Below are 24623 nucleotides of genomic sequence, written 5' to 3'. Positions count from 1 at the left end.
AGTACTTGTTGTTGATTTATTGACAGCCATTATGGCAGGTGTGAGGTGATATCTCATCATGGTTGTAATTTGCATCTCTCTGATGGCTAGTGATACTGAGCATCTTTTCATGTCAATGGGGCATCTGTATGTCCTCCTTGGAGAAGTGTCTGTTCAGATCCTCTGCCCATATTTTAATTGGATTGTTTGCTTTCCTGGTATTGAGTCATATGAGATCTTTATATATTTTGAAAATTAAACCTTTGCCCAGTGTATCTTTGGCAAATATGTTCTCCCATAAGTTGGTTCCCTTTTCATTTTGCTGATGGTTTCTTTATTCATGAATAAGTTTTTTCATTTGATATATTCCCATTTGTTTATTTTTTTTCTTTATGTCCCTGTCCTAGGAGATATATTGGCAAAAATATTGCCATGTGGGATATTGAAATTTTACTGCCTATGTTTTCCACTAGGACTTTTATGGTATCAAAAGACTTATATTTAAGTCTTTTATCTATTTTGAGTTTATTCTGGTGTACGGTATACGTTGGTTGTCTAGCTTCATTTTTTTGCATGTATTTGTCCAGTTCTTCCAACACCATTTATAATTGAAGAGGTTATTTTTACTCCAGTGTATACTGGTGCCCCGTTTGTCAAGTATTAATTGACCAAAGAGACAGGGGTTTGTTTCTGGGCTCTCTGTTCTGTTCCATTGTTTTATGTGTCTGTCCTTGCAACAGTACAAGACTGTCATGATTACAGTCTCCTTGTAGTTTAGTTTGATATCAGGTATTGTGATCCCTCCAACTTTGCTCTTCTTTCTCAGGATTGCTGAGGCTTTTAGAGATACTTTTGGTTCCATATAAATTTTTGAAATATTTGTTCTACATCTGCGAAATATGTCATTGGTATTTTGATAGGAATTGTGCTGAATCTATAGAACTGCTTTGGGTAGTATGGACATTTTAATGATGTTAATTATTCTAATCTATGAATGTGGCATATGCTTCCATTTAATTGTATCTTCCTCAATTTCTTTCTTCAGTGTTTTGTAGTTTTCTGAGTACAGGTCTTTTACATCCTTGTTTAAATTATATTCCTATATACTTTATTTTTCTTTTTGCTATAGTAAATGGTATTTTTTTTCTTAGTTTCTCTTTCTGATAGTTCATTATTAGTGTACAAAAATGCCATTAATTTCTGAATTGACTTTGTGTCCAAGTACTTTGGCAAATTCAGTTATCAGGTCGAGTAACTTTTTGGTGGAGTCTATTGGGTTTTCTACGTACAATTTGTTGTCTGAAGATAATCACAGTTTTGTTTTCCTCTTTTCAATTTGGATGACTATTGTCATTTAATTCTGCTCTGATATTACTTCCTTCCTTCTACTCACTTTGGGCTTTGTTTATTGTCATTCCTCTAGTTCTTTTACATGTAGGGTTAGGGCATTTGGGGTTTTTTGTTTTGTTTCGTTTTGTTTTTAGATTTCTCTATCTTTAGGTAGGCCTATATCACTATGAACTTCCCTCTCAGTCCTGCCTTCTCTGTGCCCCACAGGTTTTGGTTTGTTGTGGGCTCATTTTCATTTGTTTCCAGATACTTTTTTATTTCTTTCTTGATCTCAGTGGTAACCCATTCATTATTCAGTCTTCAATTATTTTAATGTTTTTGAGTTTTTTCCTTGGGGTTGGTTTCTAGTTTCAAGCCATTGTGATCCAAGAAGATGCTTGATATGATTTCAATTTTCTTAAATTTGTTCAGACTTGTTTTGTGTCCTACCATGTGGTCTATCATTGAAAATAATCCATGTGTATTTTAAAACAATGTATGTTTTCCTTCTTTGTAGTGAAATGTTCTGTAAATATCAATTAAATCCATTTGATCTATCATTCAATAGAGTATCATTCAATGCCACAATATTCTCGTTGATTCTTTATTTGGAAGATCTATCCATTGTTGACTGTGGAGTGTTAAAATCCCCTAAGACGACTGTATTCCTGTTGATCTCCTTCTTAAAGTCCTCTAAGATTTTCCTTATGTGTTTAGGTGCTCCTGTGTTGGGTGCATATATGTTTACCTGGGTTATATCCTCTTATTGGACTGCTCTCTTAAGTATTATGTAGTGACCTTCTTTGTCTCTTGTTATGGCCATTGTTTTGAAGTCTATTTTGTCTGATAGAAGTATTGGTACCTTAGATATTTTTAATGTCCATTTACTTGGAATATTTTTTCCATCCCTTCACTTTCAGCCTGTATAGATCCTTTATTCTGAGGAGGGGGAGGGTCTCTTGTAGACAGCATATATGCGGATCGTGTTTTCTAATCTATTCAGCTGCCTTATGTCTTTTGATTGGAGCATTTAATCCATTTACATTTAAGGTCATTATTGATATATACTTATTCATTTCCATTTTTCCTTTTTACCTGTGTTCCTCTCTCTTTCCATATGTGTGTGTGTATTTCCGTGTATATATAGACATACACAGACATATATAGACATATATATGCTTATATATATGTCTATATCTAAATATATATAGACATATATTTATATATATTCTTAAAGGGATGCAGTCCCTTTAGCATCTCTTTCATTGCGGTTTGGTAGAGATGTATTCTTTTAGCTTTTTTTTTTTTTTTTTGTCTGGAAAGCTCCTTATTTTGCCTTCCATTTTAAAAGAGTGCCTTGATGGATAGAGTAGTCTTGGTTGCAGGTCTTTGCTTTTCATTACTTGGAATATTTCATGCCAGCCCTTTCTGGCTTGTAATGTTTCTGTTGGGAAACCCCCTGATAGCCTTATCAGAGCTCCCTTGTATGTTACTAGCTGTTTCTCCCTTTGCTGCCTTTAGGATTCTCTTTTTGTCTTTAAGTTTTGCCATTTTAATTGTGATGTGTCTTGGAGTAGGCCTCTTTGTGTTTATCTTGATTGGGATTATCTGTGCTTCCTGAACTTGTGTGGTTTTTTTCCCTCACCAAGTTAGGAAAGTTTTCTGTCATTTTTTCAAACAGGTTTGTTTTTCTGTCCCTTGCTCCTTTTCTTTTACATCTGGTATCCCTATATGTGAATATTTTTAGATTTCATTTGTCCTGTACCTCTCTTAAACTATCTTTGTTCTTTTTGAGTCTTTTTTCATTTTGTTGTTCTGGCTGGGTGTTTTTTTCTACCTTGTCCTCCAACTCTCTGATTAAATCATCTGCTTCATCTAGCCTGCTTTTAATTTCTTCCAGGGTATTCTTTGTTTTGGATATTGCCTTCTTCATTTCCACCTAGTTCTTATTCATAGTTTCTGTGTCATTTTTCATGCTGATGAAATTAAAAATATGGAACACTTCACCATTTTTTGGGTCATCCCTGCACAGGGGCCATGCTAATCTCTGTATCATTCCAGTTTTAGTATATGTGCTGCCAAAGCAATCACTGTAGTGGTCCTTTGAACAACAATGAAATGTGGCATAAATAAGAGGATGGAGTGTGCTCTTTGGTGAGAGGGGGCACCAACAAGTAGCTTACAATATAAGAATACAGAATTTAACTTCAGAAATGATCATTATTATGTTATCATTCATGATGCTAACATATTTGGATGCTAAATACACGGGATACTACGATAAGCTATGAGCAATGGAGGGAGAACCGTAGACATGGGGTTCTGATCCTAGCCAGGCTCTAAAGTTCTTTCTAGTACTGGGGCTACAGATTTTGGCTGTATTTGTTCACAGGAAGAAAGAGGTATTAATTAACTGTTTCACTAATTCATAGCATGCAAAGATGCAAAGCCTAGCTTCTGTATCTGAAGGAAGAAAGCAGAGAAATTGTGACTGAACTTACTACCTGCTGGAGGTAGAAGTAAATAAAGTAAGGAAGTCATTTGGTAATATACCTTCACTTTCTAGAAGTTTCCAGACATAAGAGTACACAATGGCCACTCTCCCCCCAAAGTCATGAAAAAGCTAAACTACACATAAGGGAGTGGGGATATAAGTTATCACCTGAGATAAATTGAGACCCCACTGGGAGTTGCCTGGCTCCTCAAGGACCATACTGCTGTCCCCTGCAGCATCTTTTTCAAACATCAACACCTGCTGAGTAGCCAGCCAGTCTCAGGTTGTTCATTCTCTTAGGTCTGAGGTTAGTTTTGCACATCTTTCTTATTTCCCCCACTGTGATCTTTTGTATAGATTTTCTTACTTCTACTGCTTCTCAACTCTGAGATGGTTACCATGGTAACACCTGTTGAGGGCAGACAAAAAAAATGTAGTTCTGCAGTGAGGAAGCTGCTCCTATGTTTCTTGCTCTTCACTCTTGAGAAAAATACGTTTTGGAAATGGGATATTGTTCATTCGACTGTACCATTGAAAATAATTTCAGGGGAGTTATTTCCCCAGTGTCATAATTTTTTTGATGCTTAGATTTTTTGCCTTCATATTATCTTCATAGTGGCCTCTCTTTGGCACCTCAGAACGATCCTTTCTTGCCTCTTCCATTTTTCTGTTCAAAATAAGGAAACTAAAAATACCCAGAAGACACTCTTTTCTTAATGGACTGTTCTTTTGCATACATTGGAAGTTGCAGCTATCAGAGAATGAGAAATAAAGCAGGAGTCATCGGTGACAGGAAGAACTGTTAACAGAGGAAATACTGGGAAAGATGAATGTGTGAAGGACAGCAGTGGGGAGAACCAGTGAGAAAAAACACCAGAAACTACCTACAAGGGAGTTCAGTAGGGCGAGAAGTGCAGCCTGAGTGGCATAAGAACACCAGGAAGAGGTTTGAGGAGTGTCGAGTAATGTTTCCCCATATTGCCAGGTATGTCATAGCCCTTATGCATTGCCTTACTGCCCCTTTCATTGCAGTCCTACTGAGTATATTTAATATCATTTTCTTACATAATTACTCTGAAGGGCTGAATATTGAAATTTTAATGGAGGGAAATGTCTCTTCTTTGAGGTTGATCTCTAGTGTATTGACAATTTATTAAATCAATCATAGATTTCATATGGATTAATAAGAAATTACATGTATTTATATATGTTTGATTTTTAGTATTAAGTTGCTAACATTTATTATTTGGACAAAGGGGATTTGTATAATGAGCTGGATTAATAACTAGTTGGTAAGTATATCCAGAGGAAACTGATTAATAAATTGCTTTCTTCCTGGAGGAAGACTTTCATAATTGAACCTAACCCTGTCCTATTCAACATTAGACCTCACTTAGGGAAAACACACCACTGCCCAAAACTGGAAGAGGTGGCTGATGTAATAATGTGTGAGAGAAACAGAGTTCAAAAACATTTTGACATTTAACACAATGACCCAACTCCAAGAGGCACAAATGGCACAGGGATGATGTAAGCACCATGACCACCAATGATATCACAAAAAAAGTGGTGGGGGGAGAAGTGGCTGAGCTTCATCATATATGAAAGAAATTTAGATTTGCATTAGTTGAGTATAAGATTCATGTATAACAACAATGTAATGTAGTTGGTGGAAAAAGTTTCTGTGATCTCAGGCTTTCTAAATAAACATAGTATCTGCATTGAAGAAAGCATCCTATCAGCTGTTCACTGAGAAAAGAGCTGCTTCATCCAGAGAAATGCCTTTGAGCTTAATCATTGGAAGAGAACAACCACCAAGTGGATGTGTCAGCCCTCAGCATGTCTCCTCCTGCCTTTCCTGCCCTCCTGCCCCTCCCCATGTGTTCCTCTCACACGCATCATCTTCCCTCTCCAAGTCTGAATTCATTCTCACTGAAGCAGGAAGTACTTGAGATGTTGAAACCTTCCCCAGTCCATTGGGACAGATCACTAATATTCTCTCTGTGCCTTATAGTAACATCTTGCTGACCACTATGATGGCCACTGTTTAATTCCAATGGCCTTTATTGCCATAGAGTTACGGAATCTAATATCCCAGGAATAACTTCCAGGTTCCCACATCTTCTTGACCTTCCATGTTTCAGCACTTTTCTCTTCCTGTGTGTCTAAGTGTCTGGAGCTGGGTATCTACTTTGGTGCCATGATCTGTCTTAGTCTTGGCAGGAGTGAGTCTGGCCCAGTGGCCAGATTCTGTTGCTGTGACCAAACCTCCAGGTTAGTAATGGACCACTGCCCTGATGTCACCAGCCCATTGCTTCTGGCTGATAGCTTTGCCTCCCTTCAATATATGGGCCTCGAAAATTCCCCACCACCATCACCAAAACTCAAATAAGGACTACTTCCTACATCAGGTTGAGGTTACCTTGTCTAGTGGGTATTTGCTTGGTCCCTGAGTTGAGCTTTGTAGCTGGAGCAGACTCTCCACCTGCTGTGCTCTTGAGAGTGGGCCTGGCCATGCTCAGCTCTGTTCTCCTAACATTGTTTATACTCGTTTGAGTTACGGTAGCTGATAATCAAGACTTTATCCTTTGAAATGGAGAAAAAGAGGCTCAAGAACAGGGGAAGGGAGAATTTTTAAAACAAATGTCTTCAAGTATTTGAAAGGTTGCTGTGTAAGGGAACTCTCAGACTTGTTCTGTGTGGCTCTAGAAGTTGTTAGAACCAGGACTCAAACTAGGTTGAAGCCACCAATCCCCCAGGGTGCGGAAGAACCTTCCTTACCCAAGCCCAAATCTAACAGGATTTCCTTCTGGGAACTCCTTGGGGTCTCAGTTTTGTTTACTGGCTTGTTTCCGTTGCAACATGGAGAGAGGGAAGTGTTCGCGTGGTCAGTGTTTGCATGTGTGATACAGTGCTGCGGTAAGATACTGACCATAAGCAACCTGTAATTCTATGTCTCTCTGTCTTCAGGGACTGCAAGTGAGAACAGCTTCATTACAGCAATATCCTTGAGTCCACTCTGATTTTTTTTTAATTCACTCCATCAGTGAATAAATATTGAGTGATTATCGTGTGTTAGGCACTAGGATTCATTCCGTGCTCAGTACTGTTAATTTATTTTGAACCAAGTCCTTTTGACATTGCCCTTGTAAACTGGATGTCACAGACATTGTAGAGAGGGTTCAAGTATCAAGTGGGGTTGGTTTATAGGTCACCTTTAAGTTTCTTTGAAATTTGGGAATTGTTCATTGAGCTTCATGATTCTAGTTCTATACTGAGTGGGTACCTTGCCTCCAAATATGATTTTTAAAAGTCAAACATGAATTTGGAGTCTGTGCTACCAAGTCCCTGTATTTACCTCCCCCAGAGAGCAGGGACATCGTGACTGCCTCCCCAGAAAGGACTGTAACACATAACTGTGAAACAGCGCTTCTCTCCTGAGGCCGCTCCTCAACAACACCAGCTGGATTTTGGGCCAGGCCATCTGGTTGGCGCAAACAAATCCCATCCCTCGGAGGCCCAGTGACTGAGAAGTTGAACTCTATTTCAGTTCTTCTGAGTGGCTTTAGCCAGAACAAGCCTTCAGTTTAGTTGGCAAAATGCATCAGGAATTATCAGAGTTCGCTTGTTTGAGCCTCTTTATGAATGTCATCTTCCATGTTAAGAACCTGCTAACAGTCCTCATGAAAACTGACAGAAAAATAAGTGTAAAAAAACAAAGTGCTGAGCGTGGCATCCCACTGGCTCAGTATATACAATGGGGGGAAGTCACACTGAGTAGATATCTGGTGTCAGAAGTCCAAACATTCCATTCAGTAGAGAAACGTATCAACAGTGAAAGCGTAGGATTTCTATTTAATTGGATCAATACTGGTTTGTAGTGATTAGCTGCTGTCCATGCTTAAAGAGAGATAGTTGTGGAGGAAAGGGGACCTGACGGAGCACTCGGTCCATGCAGAATTATACCCAGGTGGTCTCTGTCAAAACATGACAGTTCGCAGTGGAGCCAGGCGATCATGAATCCGTGCAGCGACCCCAGTGATTCCGGCTAAAATTACACTTGCATTTGCCATCCGTCTTTCAGAGTGATCTGCAAAATGACTGACCCTAAAATGTTCACATGCCATGGAATATTTTTCTGGTAACAGTTTTATTGAGATATAATTCATATACCACACAATTCGCCCATTTAAATTGTACAGTTTAATGTTTTTTAGTATATTCCGAGTTATTGCAACCATCACCACAGTCAACTTTAGAACATGGTCATTACCTTAAAAAGAAACCCACACTCCTTTGCTATCATTTTCATCTTCCCCAGCCCTAGGCAACCACAAATCTACTTTCTGTCTCTATATCTTTGCCCATTTAGGACATTTCAAGTAAATTGAATCATATAATATGTGTGTGTGGGGGGGGGTTGTGACTAGCTTCTTTCACATGGCATATTTTCAAGGTTTGTTCATGTTATGATGTATGTGAGAACGCCTCATTCTATTTTGTGGACAAATGGTATTCTTTTACCACATGGATATACCACATTTTTTTATCCATTGACCAGCTGATGGACATTTGTATTATTTCCACTTTGGAGCTGTTAGGAATAATGCTGCTATGAAATCTGTGTACAAGTTTTTGTGTGGACATGTTTTTATTTCTCTTGGAATATACCTAGGGGTGGAAATACTGGGTCCAATGGTAACTCCTATATTGAACTGTTTGAGGAACTAGCAGGCTGTTTTCAAAGCGGCTGCATTATTTCACATCCATATCAGCAGGGTATGAGTGTTCTGATTTCTCCACATCCTTGTCAACACTTGTACTGTCTTAGACTTTTTGATTATAGCCATACTAGGGGGTATGAAGTAAATTTCATTGAGATTTTGATCCGCATTTCCTTGATAACTAATGATGCTGAGCATCTTTTCATGTGCTTATTAGCTATTGTATATTTGGAGAAATGTATATTCAGATCCTTTGTCTGTTTCTGGTTGGATTGTCTCATTATTAAGCGTTCTTTATATATTGTATATAACAGTCCTTTATCAGGCATGATTTGCTCATATTTTTCCCAATTATTTAGGTTGTCTTTTCACTTACTTAATAGTGTCCTTTAAAGTACACATCTTTTCAATTTTGATGAAGTCCAGCAATCTATTTTTTCCTTTGTTGTTTATGCTTTTGGTGTCATATTTGAAATTCCAAATCTGAACTCATGAAATTTACCCATATGTTTTCTTCTAAGAGTTTTTTAGTTTCAGCTCTTAAATTTATTGGATCCATTTTCAGTAACATTTAATATGGTCTCTGTAGTATGTGGTCTCTATTTTATATGGTCTTTATACTAACTTTTAAAATTAAATTTAAGGTGCCCTCTTAGCGCAGTAGGCAGCACGTCAGTCTCATAAAATTAAATTTATAGGGATGACATTGGTTAATAAAATTATATAGGTTTTGAGTGTTCCTTTCTATGATACATTACCTGTGTATTGCATTGTGTCCCCACCACCCAAAGTCAAATCTTCTTCCATCCCCCTTTACCCTTTACCTCCCTCCTACCCCACTTCCCTCTGTGTCTGTGAGTTTTTGTTTGATTGCTTTTATTTTTTCACTTGCTGTTTTGGTTTTATATCCCACATATGAGTGAAATCATATATTCTTGACTTTTCCTTTGACTTATTTTTCTTAGCATGATTTTCTCAAGATCTATCCATGTTGTCGCATATGGCAGTATTTCATGTTTTCTTATGGCTGAGTAGTATTCCATTGTATATGTGTACCCCATCTTCTTTATCCAGTCATCTTTTGAGGGACGCTTCATTTGTTTTCATGTCTTGGACACGATGAATAATGCTTCAATGAACATATATACCTTTACGAATAAATGTTTTCAAATTTATTAAGTTTTTACATAACTTTTTTAAATGAAGTTAAGGATCCAAATTCTTTCTTTTGCAGGTAGCAGAAGAACCTTGTCCCAGAACCTTCTGTTGAAAAGACTGTGTAGTCTTGGCATCTTTGTTAAAAATCAATTGGCCATAAGTACATAGGCTTAACCTGGAGGCTAAATTCCATTCCATTGATTTGCATGTCTATCATATGCCAGGACCACAATGTCTTCATTACCTTGTTTCCTTGGAATATTTTTAATTCATGATATGCAATTTTGAAAGTGCAAAATCATATACCACTTTTAGGTTTATTAAATTAACTGTCATGTCATGTGTTCAGTTCTTAAGTCAGACTCTTTACTCCTATCTAGTAATAGCAAACATTGTTTCTAATGTATGCTAATGAGATTTGGCATTTTTCTAAGTTTATTTTATTTTTCCACTGCAGCAATTTGATTTAGATAATGAAGTCTTGCTTATATTTCTAATGAATTCAGGGGCATCTCTGGGATTGACCGTGATGACATGGGGAAGTAGAAAGGTTTGCAGTTGGAATACACCTCTGAATATCTCTGTGTGCAGGGGTTCAGGAGACAGTTGACTTGAAATCTAATGAAAGAGTGAAAGATGGGTTGTGTCTGTCAAGCTCCTTGCCCAGTAAGGACCCTGCACTCTTAGTTTGCATGACTGACAGTGAAAAGAGCCAGGTTGTGTCTTGTTCTGATATTTTTAGATTTATTAAAAACAAAAAGAAAATAATGTAGCTGAATGCACTGGCCAAGAAAAGGCAGGCATTTCTCACTTGGTAACTGTCACAGAAACAGCAGATGTATCCCAACATAATGCAGCACTTAATCTACGATGACCATATGGGGTCTTAGTAAAAGAACATCAGAGATGCACATCTAGAAGGCTCATGTTCTGCTCAGTGTTTTATATGGCAAATCAGGAGTTGTACCTCAGCCTCTTAAAATAATTAAAAAGTTCTGAGTCTCAGTAAACAGCCAGGATGTTCTCCTTAGAATACAAACACATTCATTCATTCCACCCTCTCCTCTTCCCCCTTTCACACAGCACCTGTCATGGTGTTTTACCTGAAAGAGAGGGGCAATGCGAGACACATCTATTAGAAGACGGAGAAGAACTGGAAAGGAAAGAGGATGGAGGACAGGCTGGGCACCAAAAGCAGAGCAGAGCCACAGATGACAGGATGGGCCCAAGGGGCACCAACGAGTCAGGGGGGAGATGAAAGGAAGACTTCCTGAGTTTCCCCCATTCCTCACATCTTTCCCGTCTCTTCAGTGGAATGCATGAGGGAACAACTCGACTAAGAGATCTGCATGTCCTTCAGGTCACACAGCTCGTGCTGCACCCACGACTCTTCTTTTAATAAGGCATTTCACAATGAAATCACAGCTCACCTTAGCCAAGTGCATAAAGCATACTCTCTTCAAATAAATCACTAGTTTTGCCTCAAATTCAGTAACAGGTGTTTGAATTTTGATATTACTACAATAGCATAGATTTCTTTGTCATAAAACTAGGAAACATATAGAACGAGCAGGTAATTAATGTGTATGTGATGAAACTGACTTGGCTGTAAGTATCTTTCATAGTCTTTATTCATCTGCCTTTTTTTCTAACTCTCTTTCTCTCTGTTTGTAGGCCAAGAAGGAAGAGAGAATTCTTACCACCACATTTCAGAGGGACGACATTGCCAGAATTGTTAATAGTTACTTGGACAAACTTTTCTCCAAGGTAAATATTACTCTTGTACCAATGAGAGGACACATCGTTAGAGCTGGCCAGTTGCAGTGGGAATGCACAAAGGCGCCGCTGTTCAGTCCAACAGGAAGCAGAGTGGTGGGGGAGAGAGGAGGGAGGGAAGAAAGCGGGGCTGTCGGGCGCCCTGCGTTGTTCCCAGGAGAATGCCATCTGAATCTGGGTGTTCGCTGAGCAGCACTGAAAATGTGTGGGAAACGGAGGAAAGGGGAAGCTGTCCCAGATATTTATGGAAACAAAAGCCAGTGTAGTTTGACCATAAAAACAGTATTTCATCTTTTATGAGGAGAGAGTTGGGTGAGTTCCTTTAGAGGTTAGGGGAAAATGTATGCTGCAGTCATGCCACAAGGGGGAAAACTCAAGGTACAGTATTTACACCAAATAAGACTTGCAAATATGAAAGATTTTTTTAAAATCCATGTTCTTTAATGAAAATACCTTTCATTTGTTAGTAATGACTGTTCTGTGAAGTTTATGTTTTGGAAGATCATATTTCAACGCCTCTTTTTTGGGGGGAAGGAGGGTGTGTGTGTGTGTGTGTGTGTGTGTGTGTGTGTGTGTGAGACAGACAGGCAGGCAGACACACCAAGGAGAAGTCTGTTAGCATCATACTGTACGTTTCAGAAGAGGAGCTCCAGGCTCTTTCTTTATGAATCATGAGCTCAGCGGGAATAAAAGCTGAACAGAAGCAGATGAATTCAGAGTCAGCTCCAGCATTCATGAATTAGCTGCCAATATTCTAACACAAATTGCTGTGTCATTTCTGTGAAGTTCCCCTGGGGCTGCTCAGTCTGTAGCTAAAAGCTGTTTTTGCTTAGCCCTGAATTATATCTGATGAAACACCTCCTTCCTCCCCGATAAAGTTATCCACGCACACACACACAAAGAAATGCAAAAATATATGCTCCAAATTAAAAGAAAGTAAATTGATCAACTTTCTCTGTTTAGCAGCTAACACAAGTAGCCATGACTGGGTCCCTAGCTTGCTGTAATGTGATTCCAGATTGGGGGCAGGGGGAATGGTTTCCTCCTCAGCTTGGTCTTCCTTTTCTGAGGGGGTGGTGGGGGTGGAGGCTGGACACGTAAGGGGGTTTGTGATACGGTCGTTTTCTGCTCTGACAGAGCACACATTGTTGTTCACTGTAACGGCTGGCCGATCTGTGCTCTGCACACACAGCGATAAAGAGCAGAGCAGGGAGGAGCCTCAAAATGCTCAGCTCTGCATCAGCTGAGAGGGTTTTTCAAAGAGATATTTTAACAGGTTCTCATTACCGTAGATGCAAGCTCTAATTTGGGGAAATAGTTTTCCTTTAAGTGATCATTTTCTTCACATTGTATTAGGCATGTTTAACATGAGAAAAAGTCTTTAAGGTAGCAGTGTGCCTGTCTTAATCCTGCAGTTACAAAATTAGAATCATGACTTGTAGAAATACTTTATAAACTCACCAGATGGGCTTTGTGATCACTACCTGTGCCATCACATTCACTTGAGTGTAAATAAAAATACCAAACACCTGTCATTTGGTGATTCACAGAGGCAAGTGTGGGCTGCCTGCAACAGAAGAAAATGATTAATGTGACAGGAGGTACCCTCAGGTGAGCCCTGCACTGCTAGGGACAGTGTGGGAGGTGCCATGGCCAAGGTGCTTAGCAATTGAAAGGCGGCAAGTGTTACAGCAAAGGTTCAAAGCCCTGTGCAAACCAGCCTTGGAAACTGCACCAGCAGAAGTGGAAACCAAGGCTGAAGCCCATGTTTCCGCTGCTTAGGGTTCTGCCTTTACCCTGCTGCCTGCCTTCCCCAGCATAGGAACTGCAAGGTGCCATGGTCCCTCATGGCCCCAGGTGGCTGGGAACTTCCTGTGCATGTGTGCATGCATGTGTGTTCCTTAGTGGAGCAGGAAGAGCTGTTCGCAGGCTACAGGTTGCTGTGTTCACGGACAGAGCAGGTGAGCTGGAGTCCGGGACTGCCCCAGAGCAGGTGTGCTGCGGCCATGCCCAGCCAAGTTCAAGGGCCTCTCATCCTTATGCTTAGAGATTTACTATTGTCCTCAATGTTGGCCTGTATTCACGAGAACTCCCTGCATATTTTTATGAGAATTATTCACGTAAATTATGATGTTTATAAAGTTACACTTGTGATGATGTCAGTGTGCAGTAGGTCAGAGATTATTGCGCACCCATCTGGGCTTTTTGTGTAACCTGTAGAAGGATTAGTCTTACCTGCCTAACGCAGATCTCTTGGTGCATCTTGGTGATATCCATGTACATATCTGCTGCATTGTTTTTCCATTTCTAAGTCTTTTATAATGAATTTGACGACCTTTTTAAAGATGTATTTGTGTAACCTTTTAAAAATATATAAAATATATTTATATGATCATATTTTCAAGTAAACACAAACACACAAAAAAGAAAAATTACCAAGGTATTACAGAACTTTCCCTTTATTGTTCAATATATTTGATACATTTATTTTGTCTGGCTTTAAAGTTGTTTTTATTTGATTATTTTTAACAACCAAGTTAAGGGCTAGGAGAGAGATAAGGTGGAGGTGGGGTCAGTGTTTGCCTCTCCCGCCAGGGGCTCCTTGGAGGCCCTGGTGACAGTTTGCAAAGGGATGGCTGGCCCATCTGTGACTCTGGCAGCCCTGCCCCTGTCCTCCCTTCTCATTCCTGTTTTGCTGGAATCCACGGTAACCACTGTCCACAAGGCCAGATCATTAGCATGTGTGAGTGACAAGCTGGATCCCCATAGCGTGTGACCATAGCCGATCAGGAAGCAGTGGGAGCTCCCAGGCAGCTGAGCCACCCTGGGCCTCTACAAGCAGAGTGCCCAGTCTGGGCCTTTGTATCCTTGTAACTCTGTCAGGCCTGGCATCTGAAGGTAGGGAGTGAGAGGGTCTGCCTCCCCAGTGTCACATCATCTTTTCTGTTTATTAGTAAAGGAAATGTGTAGCAATAGAGGGAAACTGGAGTAAACACTAATAACACAATTTCATTTAACACACTTATATTGTACTTACTTTGAGGGAAACACTGGCCTAAGCATTTTGCAAATATTAAATCATTTACCCTACTACTACTACTACTACTATTATTATTATTTTTTCTGAAGAGGAAACAAGCTCCAAGAGGGTGAGTAAGTTGTGCCAAGTCCCCCAGGCGGTTAGTGCAGACAGCATTGGCACTGGAACTTCTGTGCCAGAGTCTAGGGTGAGGGCTTCCTATGCCCAGCCACAGGGATCTTCTGCATCGCACCAGAGCTTGCCTGACTGCCACATCCCTTTGGGGTCTAGAAACAGCCTGCCATCCACACACAGGCACACAGGCCATGTTATATTGTCAGTTTGTCAACAGAAGCAGACTTCGTAATTTCTGCCCTTGTAGAACTCAGAGTGGGTGCAGATTACTGTTGTGCGGTGAACACAGGATCCCAGGCACTACACCCCATGGCTGTAGGGTGAGCTGTGCTGGGTGGCATGCCTGCATCAGGTCACCCCAGTAGCACTGCAGGAAGGCCAAGGGTGATTACTGGCCTGAATACCTTTTTCACTGGGTGGGTCCTATACCTCTTGGCCTATGATGGTCCTGAGGACAGTGGTGTTGTCCAACTTGACAACATTGGCAGAGGCCACTCTTTGGGCTGATGTATCAGCGGGATGGATGTTTGACCGTTCTTTCCTCCCACCTGCCATGGGATGGAGACAGCTGCCTTCTGGAAGACTTGTCTTAACCCAGCACTTCCCACAGTGTTCTCAGGGTTGTTCATGGGTGCAGCTCCCCACCATGGCCCTAAAAGAGGAAGAAAAGGTTTTACTTATAGTCCGATATGTTTGGGAGACATGAGTTAAACAAAATTAAATTCATTTGCTTATTGCAAGTTTCTCAGAATTTTCATGTGACTCTCCAAAGCTACATGTAGAATGTAATTTCTTCGACAGGTAGGGGAAAATGTCTACCAACATCCCTTGAGTAGTGCTCCCTTAAGAAAAGGAGAGCCGAGAGAACCTAATGTCGTAGCAGGCAATCACATAGCAAGGACAAATCAATAGGCTACCTTTGGTATCCTTCAGTTCCATCCAATCCACCTTTCATAAAACCTCAATGAAAGTCTAAGAAAGCATTTCAATGGAAATGATCTGAGAACAAAGAAATATAGATAAATGGAATGTCTTTTCCATGTAATCAGTTGATGTACACTACAGCATTGCTTTGTGAAGTATAGCTTTCACTCTCAAACTTGGGAAGACTGAATCATTTGGACTAGGAAGTAGATGCTGAAGAACTATGTTTGGCAACTTGGAGAACATTTTTAGCATTTTAATTTCCCTATTTATAGTACTGCATCAGGCAGAGCCTAACGTTTGGCATGTCTATAAGGGATGCAAACTCTTTAACATTCTCTGTTGTGATCTAACAATTCATTTCAGAATAAGATGAATCAGTCTTGTTTGGAAAATGTTTTGTAAAAATATTGGCAAGGAAATTCTAACTGCGTTTCTATAGATTTTTAAAGTGCCGACTCCCCTAATGTAAATGATGACAAATTGCACAATATTACTTCTTTTTTCTGTATCGCCGTAGTTCTGTGTGCACTGCCTTTGATTACCCTAAATTCTCACATGGCTCTTCCCCATTCTTTGCTTGTTAGATTTTATTAATCCACAACTCAGAGACCGTGATCCTAGGTCCCTCCACATGTCAATATTTTTTAAACCTAACCTTCCTCTTCTCCACAGTGTTTTTCTCACAATTAGAACTCCAGATTGCTTCATTAACATATACCCTTTTCTTTTACATTAGAGAATATGAGAACAGTAGGAGTAGGAGTTTGCCCTTAATTGACTGAAAAGAAGAGAGCTGTTTATATTCTCTCTCTCTCTCTCTCTCTCTCTCTCTCTCTCTCTCTCTCACACACACACACACACACACACACACACACACACACACACAGTGCTGAACTCCTGAAAAGAGAGCTACATGCAATATGGTATCCTAGATGGCATCCTGAAACAAACAGAAAATGACATTAGATAAAAATTAAGGAAATCTGAATTAAATATGGACTTTAATTAATAATAATGTACCAATATTGGTTTATTATTATAACAAGTATACCATGTTTTAATGTAAAAAGTTCATAATAGACTAGAAAAAATACAGAAACCTTATTTATATAACTAATGTATTAAATGGCTGAATGGATTCCAGCCTGTTTTGTGATAAGTGAAGTAGAAAGTGATCATTTCTCCCGTTGCCAGGGTGCACTATGAACACAGCCATCTGTAGCAGAGGTTGGCAAAATATGGGCAGATGCACCAGCCAGTGTTTGTGTGGGGCTGGAGCACGGATTGCTGTCCTACCCTGTGCCCATCTGCAGAGCGGGGAGGCCGGGGATCAGAAGTCCTGGGCTCAGTTCCCAGCCATTGGATGTTGGGAGCTTTGCTTGACTTGTTTAAGCTTCCTGAGCTTCACTTTCCATTTCTGTGAAAGCAGAGGGTCAAACCACATTTTTCTCTTGGGGAATCTGTGGTTTGGAAAATTCTGACTCTTTGAATATGTGTTGTAGGTCTGTGATTGCAGCTATGGAATTTAATGAGGATGAAATTTTGGCACTAAAGCATTTTGTATGATTATATAGTTTATAGCATAAGATTATTCAGTTTTCAGCACTTTTGAACTCTGCCAAAAAAGAAATAGTCCCTGAAAATAATAGTGTTGCCATGTGAGAGCCATTTACACATTAAGACAAGACCACAATTTGTTAATTACCCACACTGAATCTGAACTCAAAATCATAATAAAATATTAAATTATACCTTAATTTCTGATAAAGTGTTATTATTCATATAAGGTGTATTTTCAAACAAAGATTTTAGGTTAATGTACTTTTAGATTATACACTTAAATGCAGTTTAATTTGAATTTATTATTTAATGTCATTTACAGTGTTATGTGGTATTTAAGACAATAAAATTTTGAATACCTAACTATGCTTAAGGTCTTTGAGACACTTAAGACCCTACTAGGTGTTTGTATTATGCTTGCTGAGTTAATCATCAGAAAGTTATTCATCTGTTAATTATTTCTTAATTTCTTTTTTAAAAAATTTATTTACAAGCAAAACAGAGACAGACTCATAGATGGAGAGCAGATGACAGCTATTGGGGGGAGATTTGGGGGGTGGAGGGATTGAGCAAGAAGGAAAAAGGACTCATGGACATGGACAACAGTGTGGTGATTGCTGGGGGGAGGGAGTTATAAGGGAACTAAATGATAATGGAAAAAATACAATGAAGATTAAATTTAAAAATAAAAATAAGATCAAATAAAAATTTATTTTATTTTTAATTACCATTAACATACAATATTTTATTAGTTTCAAGTGTACTTTTTAATTCTGTTTGAGCTAGTTGTTGTCCATTAGAAGAAATTATTTTCTATATTATGTTTATATTTTTTATATTTCCTAGCTATAGTATCTCAGTGCTGTTTTGATTAGGGGTATATATTAAAAAAAAAAAAAGTCTGCCTTGAAAGTTAAGCCCAATAGCTCTGGCTGGTGTGGCTCAGTGGATTGAGCACAGGCTGCCAACAAAAGGGTCGCTGGTTCAATTCCCAGGCAGGGAACCTGCCTGAGTTGTGGGCCAGGTTCCCAGTAGGAGGCGTGTGAAAAAGAATCACACATTGATTTTTCTCTCCCTCTCTTTCTCCCTTCCTTCCCTTCTCTCTAAAATAAATAAATAAATAAAACCTTTGGAAAAAAGAAAAGAAGGTAAGTTAGTCCCAGTAATAACCACTTGACTGGTTGAAACACTCTGGGGAGGGTTGAATGGTGGTTCTCAAGTTTGACTATTCAATAAAACTACCCCAAGGGCTTTTACAAGTCCCCATGTGCAGTTTGGACCCAAAAGTAATTAAGCCCATCTCTGGAGGCACTTTTTAATACTCTCCAGTGCTCCTGATATGTAGTAAAATTTGAGGACGAGTGGGGAATGCCTCTGTGATTGTCTTCCTATAGCAGAATCTCCCACTCTTTGACATTGGGTGACATGGGTAGCTATGGGCCAATTAAATAGGATATACTTTCAAAGAAAAAGTTCACTGATATAAAGAAAGAAAAAGCATGCCCCTTGCCCTAAATCCCCATCTCCAAAATACCAGGAGATATTTGTCCTGATTTTGAAAAAGTATAGGAAAGATCTCACGCAGGCCTCAGTACTCCAGTGTTTGCTTCGGCTTTTGTTTTGGGGGGATGGGAGGCATTTTACTTCATATACAGGATCAACAAGAGCTAACATTTATGGAGCACACCTGGCAAACCTCAGGCCCTGTGCTACACATCACTCTGTCTCACAGCCAGGAAAGATAGAATTTATTCACTTTAAAATAAAAAGTTAGATTTCTGTTTGTTAGAGCATTCTATCTTAGTGTAATTGAATATTTAACCACTTACTCATTTTTTTATTCAGCAAAATTTAGCAAATATATGCTCTATTCCAAAGATAGTTTTAAAATGCCAAAAGAGTACAAAGGATCTGTATTTAATTTTCTTTTGCTTCATAAACAAGCTTACTGGCTTGTGATTTTGTAATTGGCAAGTTAGGCTGGACTCCGTTGGGCATTTCCTCTTGTGTCAGCTAGGCTTCTACATGCAACAAAGCTCAACTGTGTGGATTGGCCTTAATGATCTTGGCCTGGCTCTCACATAGCTAGGGCTTCAGCTGGGACAACCTGGAGCTGTGGTCCATGTTAGCTCTCATCCTTCACAGGGCTGGCCTTGTCTGGTTCAGCTGATGGAGTTATGATGACCTAGAGAAGGAATAGAAGTACACAAGGCACCTGAGAACACTCAGAATGGCTATACCATCCCTTCAGCCACATTTCTTGGCCAAAGCAAGTCATAAGTTCAGTCTAGATTCAAAGGGTAGGAAAATAGATTTTACCTCTTGGTAAATGGTACAGAAAAGTCATATAAATTGCGAGGATAAAGGAAGGAGTGAGTAATTATTGTTATTTTTCCATTAACCACACATGGGAAACTCTAATTCTGTCTTGGGACACTAAAGAAGCTTTGAAAGGTGAAAAATAAATACAAAATGCATTTTTAACATTTTTAGGAGAAAGCAGTTGCATGAGCAGAGCTATCAAATTGCAGTTTCCCTAGCGAAAACCAAAATGGAGATTGTAAGTTTCCTGAATGGAGGAAGTATATCAAGCCCAACAAAGAGCATGTGGAAGCACTCAATATGTCCTTTTTCATTTATATCAAAAAGAGTCATCACAGTGCAGAACGAGGAACGTGGGCCCACATGTGGCTGTAGTAACCTGACAGTGTTACCATTTAACAGCTGAGTGACCTTGGACAGGCTGCTAACCTTTCTGCACCTCTCTTTCCCATCAGCGATGGGAATAATGCCTTTTGTATCAATTATATTTCGCTGCCTAACAAACTACCCCACCACTCAACACCTTACAACAGCCATCGACTTAACTTCCATGGGTGTATAGGTGGGCTGGTTCAGCTTGGCACTTTCTGGTTTCAGGTGGCCTCCTGTGTGTGTGTGTGGTCAGCTGGCTGTCAGTGAGGGGGCTCTGGATCTTGGAAGACAGTGAGGACACCAGGGCCCCGTGTCTCTCAATCAGTAGGCTAGTTTGGGTCCCAAGAGTGAGGGAAGAAGCATGCAAAGTTTATGGTAGAGGTTCGGGGTGGACACACCATTGCTTCCACTATAGTCCACGGGACAAAATGAGTTGCAAGACAGCAACATAATTATAGTAGGAGATTTTAACACCCCACTGTCAAAAATAGATAGATCTTCCAAACAAAATATCAACAAAGATATTGCGGCATTGAAAAATACCCTAGATGAAATAGACTTAACTGATATATATAGAGCCTTTCATCCCAAAGAAGCAAAATACACATTCATTTCAAATGCACATGGAACATTTTCAAAGATGTAGACCACATGATAGGACACAAAACAAGCCTCAACAAGTTCAAGACAATTTAAATCATATCAAGCATTTTCTCTGACCACAAGGGACTGAAACGAGAAACAAATCTCAAGGAAAAAAAAACCCAAAACATTCAAAAACATGGAGATTGAATAGCATGCTATTAATGAATGGGTGAAGAATGAGATTAGGGAAGAAATCAAAAAGTTTCTGGAAACAAACAAAAATGAACTCACAACAATCCAAAACCTATGGGACACAGCAAAGGCAGTCCTGAGAGGGAAGTTCATAGCGATACAGGCCTACTTAAAAAGAATAGAAACACTACCTACAAATAAACAACCTAACCCTATACCTATGAGATCTCAAGGAACAACAACAAAGAACCCAGAGCAAGTACAAAGAAGGAAATAACCAAGATCAGAGCAGAATTAAGTGACATAGAGACTAAAAGCACAATTCTAAGGATCAATGAATCCAGGAACTGGTTCTTTGAAAAGATAAAGAAAATCGACAAGCCTGTAAGCAGGCTCATCAAGAAGAAAAGAGAGAGGATCCAAATAAACACAATTAGAAATGAAAAAGCAGAGACTACAACTGATACCACAGAAATACAAAGGATTGTAAGAAAGTACTATGAAGAAATGTATGCCAAGAAATTTGAAAACCTTTTCATCTATTTCACCAAGAAGTAGATGAAATGGACAAATTTTTAGAAAAATATAACCTTCCAAAACTCAATGAAGAAGCAAAAAGCCTGAACAAACCAATAACAACTGATGAGATTGAAACAGCAATCAAATAGCTTCTGACATACAAAAGCCCTGGACCAGACAGAGAATTCTACAGAGCACTTAAGGGAGCGCTAACCCCCATCCTCCACAGATTATAAAATATCAAAAAATGCAAGAAGATGGAAGACTCCCAAACTCTTTTTATGAAGCCAATATCATCCTAATCCCAAAACCAGAAAAAGACATAAAAAGAAAGAAAACTTCAGGCCAATATCACTGATGAACATAGATGCTAAAATCCTCAACAAAATTTTGGCAAACTGCATCCAGCAATACATTAAAAAGATCATACACCATGAGGCTTCCGGCCAAGATGGAGGTGTAGATAGACACACTTGCCTCCTTGCACAACCAAAAGAAGGACAACAACAATTTAAAAACAAAAACAACCAGAACTGACAGAAAATCAAACTACATGGAAGTCTGACAACCAAGGAGATAAAAAAGAAACATTCATCCAGACCGGTAGGAGGGGAGGAGACAGGCAGCCAGGGCGGACAGGACTCGCAGCAAGGCAGCAGCTGGTGGACCCAGTGAGGTGGCGGATTGTGGAACCAGGCAGGCCAGATTGCAGCTAGCAGACCCCATAAAGTAGGGGCTGGCAGACCCCGCGGCCCCACATTCACGCATAGATACACCGGGACGAACACCGGGGGAGCGAAACAGACCACACAACCCAGGGCTGCAGCGCGGGCAAATAAAGCCTCAAACTTCTGATTGAAAACTCCTGTAGGGGTTGGGGCAGAGGCGGGAGAGACTCCCAGCCTCACTGGAGAGTTCGTTGGAGAGACCCACAGGGGCCTAGAGCATGCACAAGCACACCCACTTGGGGGTCAGCATGAGAGGGGCCCAGTTTGATTGTGGGTGGCGGAGGGAGTGTCTGAAATCTGGCGGAGACTGGAGTGGGCGCCATTGCTCCCTCACAGCCCCTCCCCTCACGTACTGTGTCACAGTGCAGCAACCGCAATACACTGCCCTGGTGAACACTTAAGGCTCCGCCCCTTTACATAATAGGCACGCCAAGACCAAAAAAAATGGCCCAAGTGAAAGAATAGATCAAAGCTCCAGAAATAATACAACTAAGCAATGAAGAGATAGCCAACCTATCAGATGCACAGTTCAAAACACTGGTAATCAGGATGCTCACAGAATTGGTTGAATTTGGTCACAAATTAGATGGAAAAATGAAGGCTATGCTAAGAGAAACAAAGGAAAATGTACAGGGAACCAATAGTGATGGGAAGGAAACTGGGACTCAAACCAATGGTGTGGACCAGAAGCAAGAAAGAAACATCCAAACAGAAAAGAATGAAGAAACAAGAATTCAGAAAAATGAGGAGAGACTTAGGAACCTCCAGGACGTCTTTAAATGTTCCAACATCTGAATTATAGGGGTACTAGAAGGAGAAGAGGAAGAACAAAAAATTGGAAACTTATTTGAACAAATAATGAAGGAGAACTTCCCTAATCTGGCAAAGGAAATAGACTTCCCGGAAGTTCAGGAAGCTCAGAGAATCCCAAAGAAGCTGGACCCAAGGAGGAACACACCAAGGCACATTATAATTACATTAGCCAAGATTAAACAGAAGGAGAAAATCTTAGAAGCAGCAAGAGAAAAGGACACAGTTACCTACAAAGGTCTTCCCATAAGACTGTCAGCTGATTTCTCCAAAGAGACCTTACAGGCAAGAAGGGGCTGGCAAGAAGTATTCCAAGTCATGAAAGAAAAGGACCTACATCCAAGATTTGTCTATCCAGCAAAGCTATCATCTAGAATGGAAGGGCAGATGAAGTGCTTCCCAGAGAAGGTCAAGTTCAAGGAGTTCATCATCACCAAGCCCTTATTATATGAAATGTTAAAGGGATTTATCTAAGAAAAAGAAGATAAAAAATAGGAACAGTAAAAATGACAGCAAATTCACACTTACTAACAACCACACGTAAAACAAAAACAAAAGCAAACTAAGCAAACTCTAGAACAGGAACAGAACCACAGAAATGGAGATCACATAAAGGGTTATCAACAGGGGAATGAGAGGGGGAGAGAGGGGGGAAAGGTACAGAGAATAAGTAGCAAAAATGGTAGGTAGAAAATAGACAGGGGAATTAATATCATCAAAATGGCCATATTACCCAAAGTGATTTATAGATTCAATGCAATCCTTATTAAAGTACCCATGACATATTTCATAGATATAGAACAAACATTTCAGAAATTTATATGGAACCATAAATGATCCTGAATAGCTGCAGCAATTTTGAGAAAGAACAACAAAGCAGGAGGGATCACAATACCTGATATCAAACTGTATTACAAGGCCACTGTAATCAAAACAGCCTGATACTGGCATAAAAACAGGCACATAGACCAATGGAACAGAACAGAGAGCCCAGAAATAAACCCAAGCTTCTATGGTCAATTAATATTTGACAAAGGAGGCAGGAGCATAAAATGGAGTAAAAATAGCCTCTTCAACAAATGGTGTTGGGAGATCTGGACAGCTACATGCAAAAAAGTGAAACTGGATCCCCAGCTTACACCATACACAAAAATGAATTCAAGGTGGATAAAAGATTAAATGTAAGTCGGAACACCATAGAAGTCCTAGAGGAAAACATTGGCAGGAAAATCTCAGACATTCCACGCAGCAACATCTTCACAGACATATCCGCTACAGCAAGGGACATAAAGGAAAGAATAAACAAATGGGACCTCATCAAAATAAAAAGCTTCTGCATAGCTAAAGAAAACCACATTAAAATAAAAAGAGAACCAACAGTATGGGAAAACATATTTGCTAATGGTACCTCAGACAAGGGCCTGATCTCCAAAATATATAAAGAACTCACACGACTGCACTCCAGGAATACAAACAACCCAATTAAAAAATGGGCAAGTGACTTGAATAGACACTTCTCCAAGGAAGACATACAGAGGGCCCAGAGACATATGAAAAGATGCTCAGCATCACTAGCCATCAGAGAGATGCAAATTAAAACCACAATGAGGTACCATCTCACACTGGTCAGAATGGCCAACATAAACAAATCAACAAATAAATGTTGGAGAGGATGCAGAGAAAAGGCAACCCTAGTACATTGTTGGTGGGAATGCAGACTGGTGCAGCCACTGTGGGAAACAGTATGGAATTTCCTCAGAAAACTAAAAATGGAACTGCCTTTTGACCCAGCAATTCTGCTGCTGGGATTATACCCTAAGAACCCTGAAACACCAATCCAAAAGAACCTGTGCACCCCAATGTTCATAGCAGCACAAGTTACAATAGCCAGGTACTGAAAGCAACCTGAGTGCCCATCAGCAAATGAGTGGATCAAGAAACTATAGTACATTTACACAATGGAATTCTACGCAGCAGAGAGAATGAAGGAGCTT

At 39.8% G+C, this 24623-nt stretch overlaps 1 protein-coding gene and 1 non-coding gene across 2 annotated transcripts in view; one reads left to right on the top strand and one right to left on the bottom strand.

Moving 5' to 3' along the window:
* Positions 1 to 24623, top strand: part of PAG1 (phosphoprotein membrane anchor with glycosphingolipid microdomains 1) — a 128990-nt gene that overhangs the window by 60492 nt on the left and 43875 nt on the right. The window contains exon 2 of the mRNA XM_024578297.3: positions 11359 to 11451. The gene's annotated coding sequence lies outside the window, so the exon portion shown is untranslated. The remainder of the gene's footprint in view (positions 1 to 11358; positions 11452 to 24623) is intronic.
* Positions 3296 to 3399, bottom strand: LOC112320893 (U6 spliceosomal RNA). The gene has a single exon (XR_002976463.1). It is a non-coding gene; the product is annotated as a U6 spliceosomal RNA (small nuclear RNA).

Source organism: Desmodus rotundus, chromosome 8 (genome assembly GCF_022682495.2).
Source record: "Desmodus rotundus isolate HL8 chromosome 8, HLdesRot8A.1, whole genome shotgun sequence".
Classification (NCBI taxonomy): domain Eukaryota; kingdom Metazoa; phylum Chordata; class Mammalia; order Chiroptera; family Phyllostomidae; genus Desmodus; species Desmodus rotundus.
The sequence above is the reverse complement of the archived record's forward strand: the minus strand, read 5'-3'. Positions and strand labels throughout refer to the sequence as shown.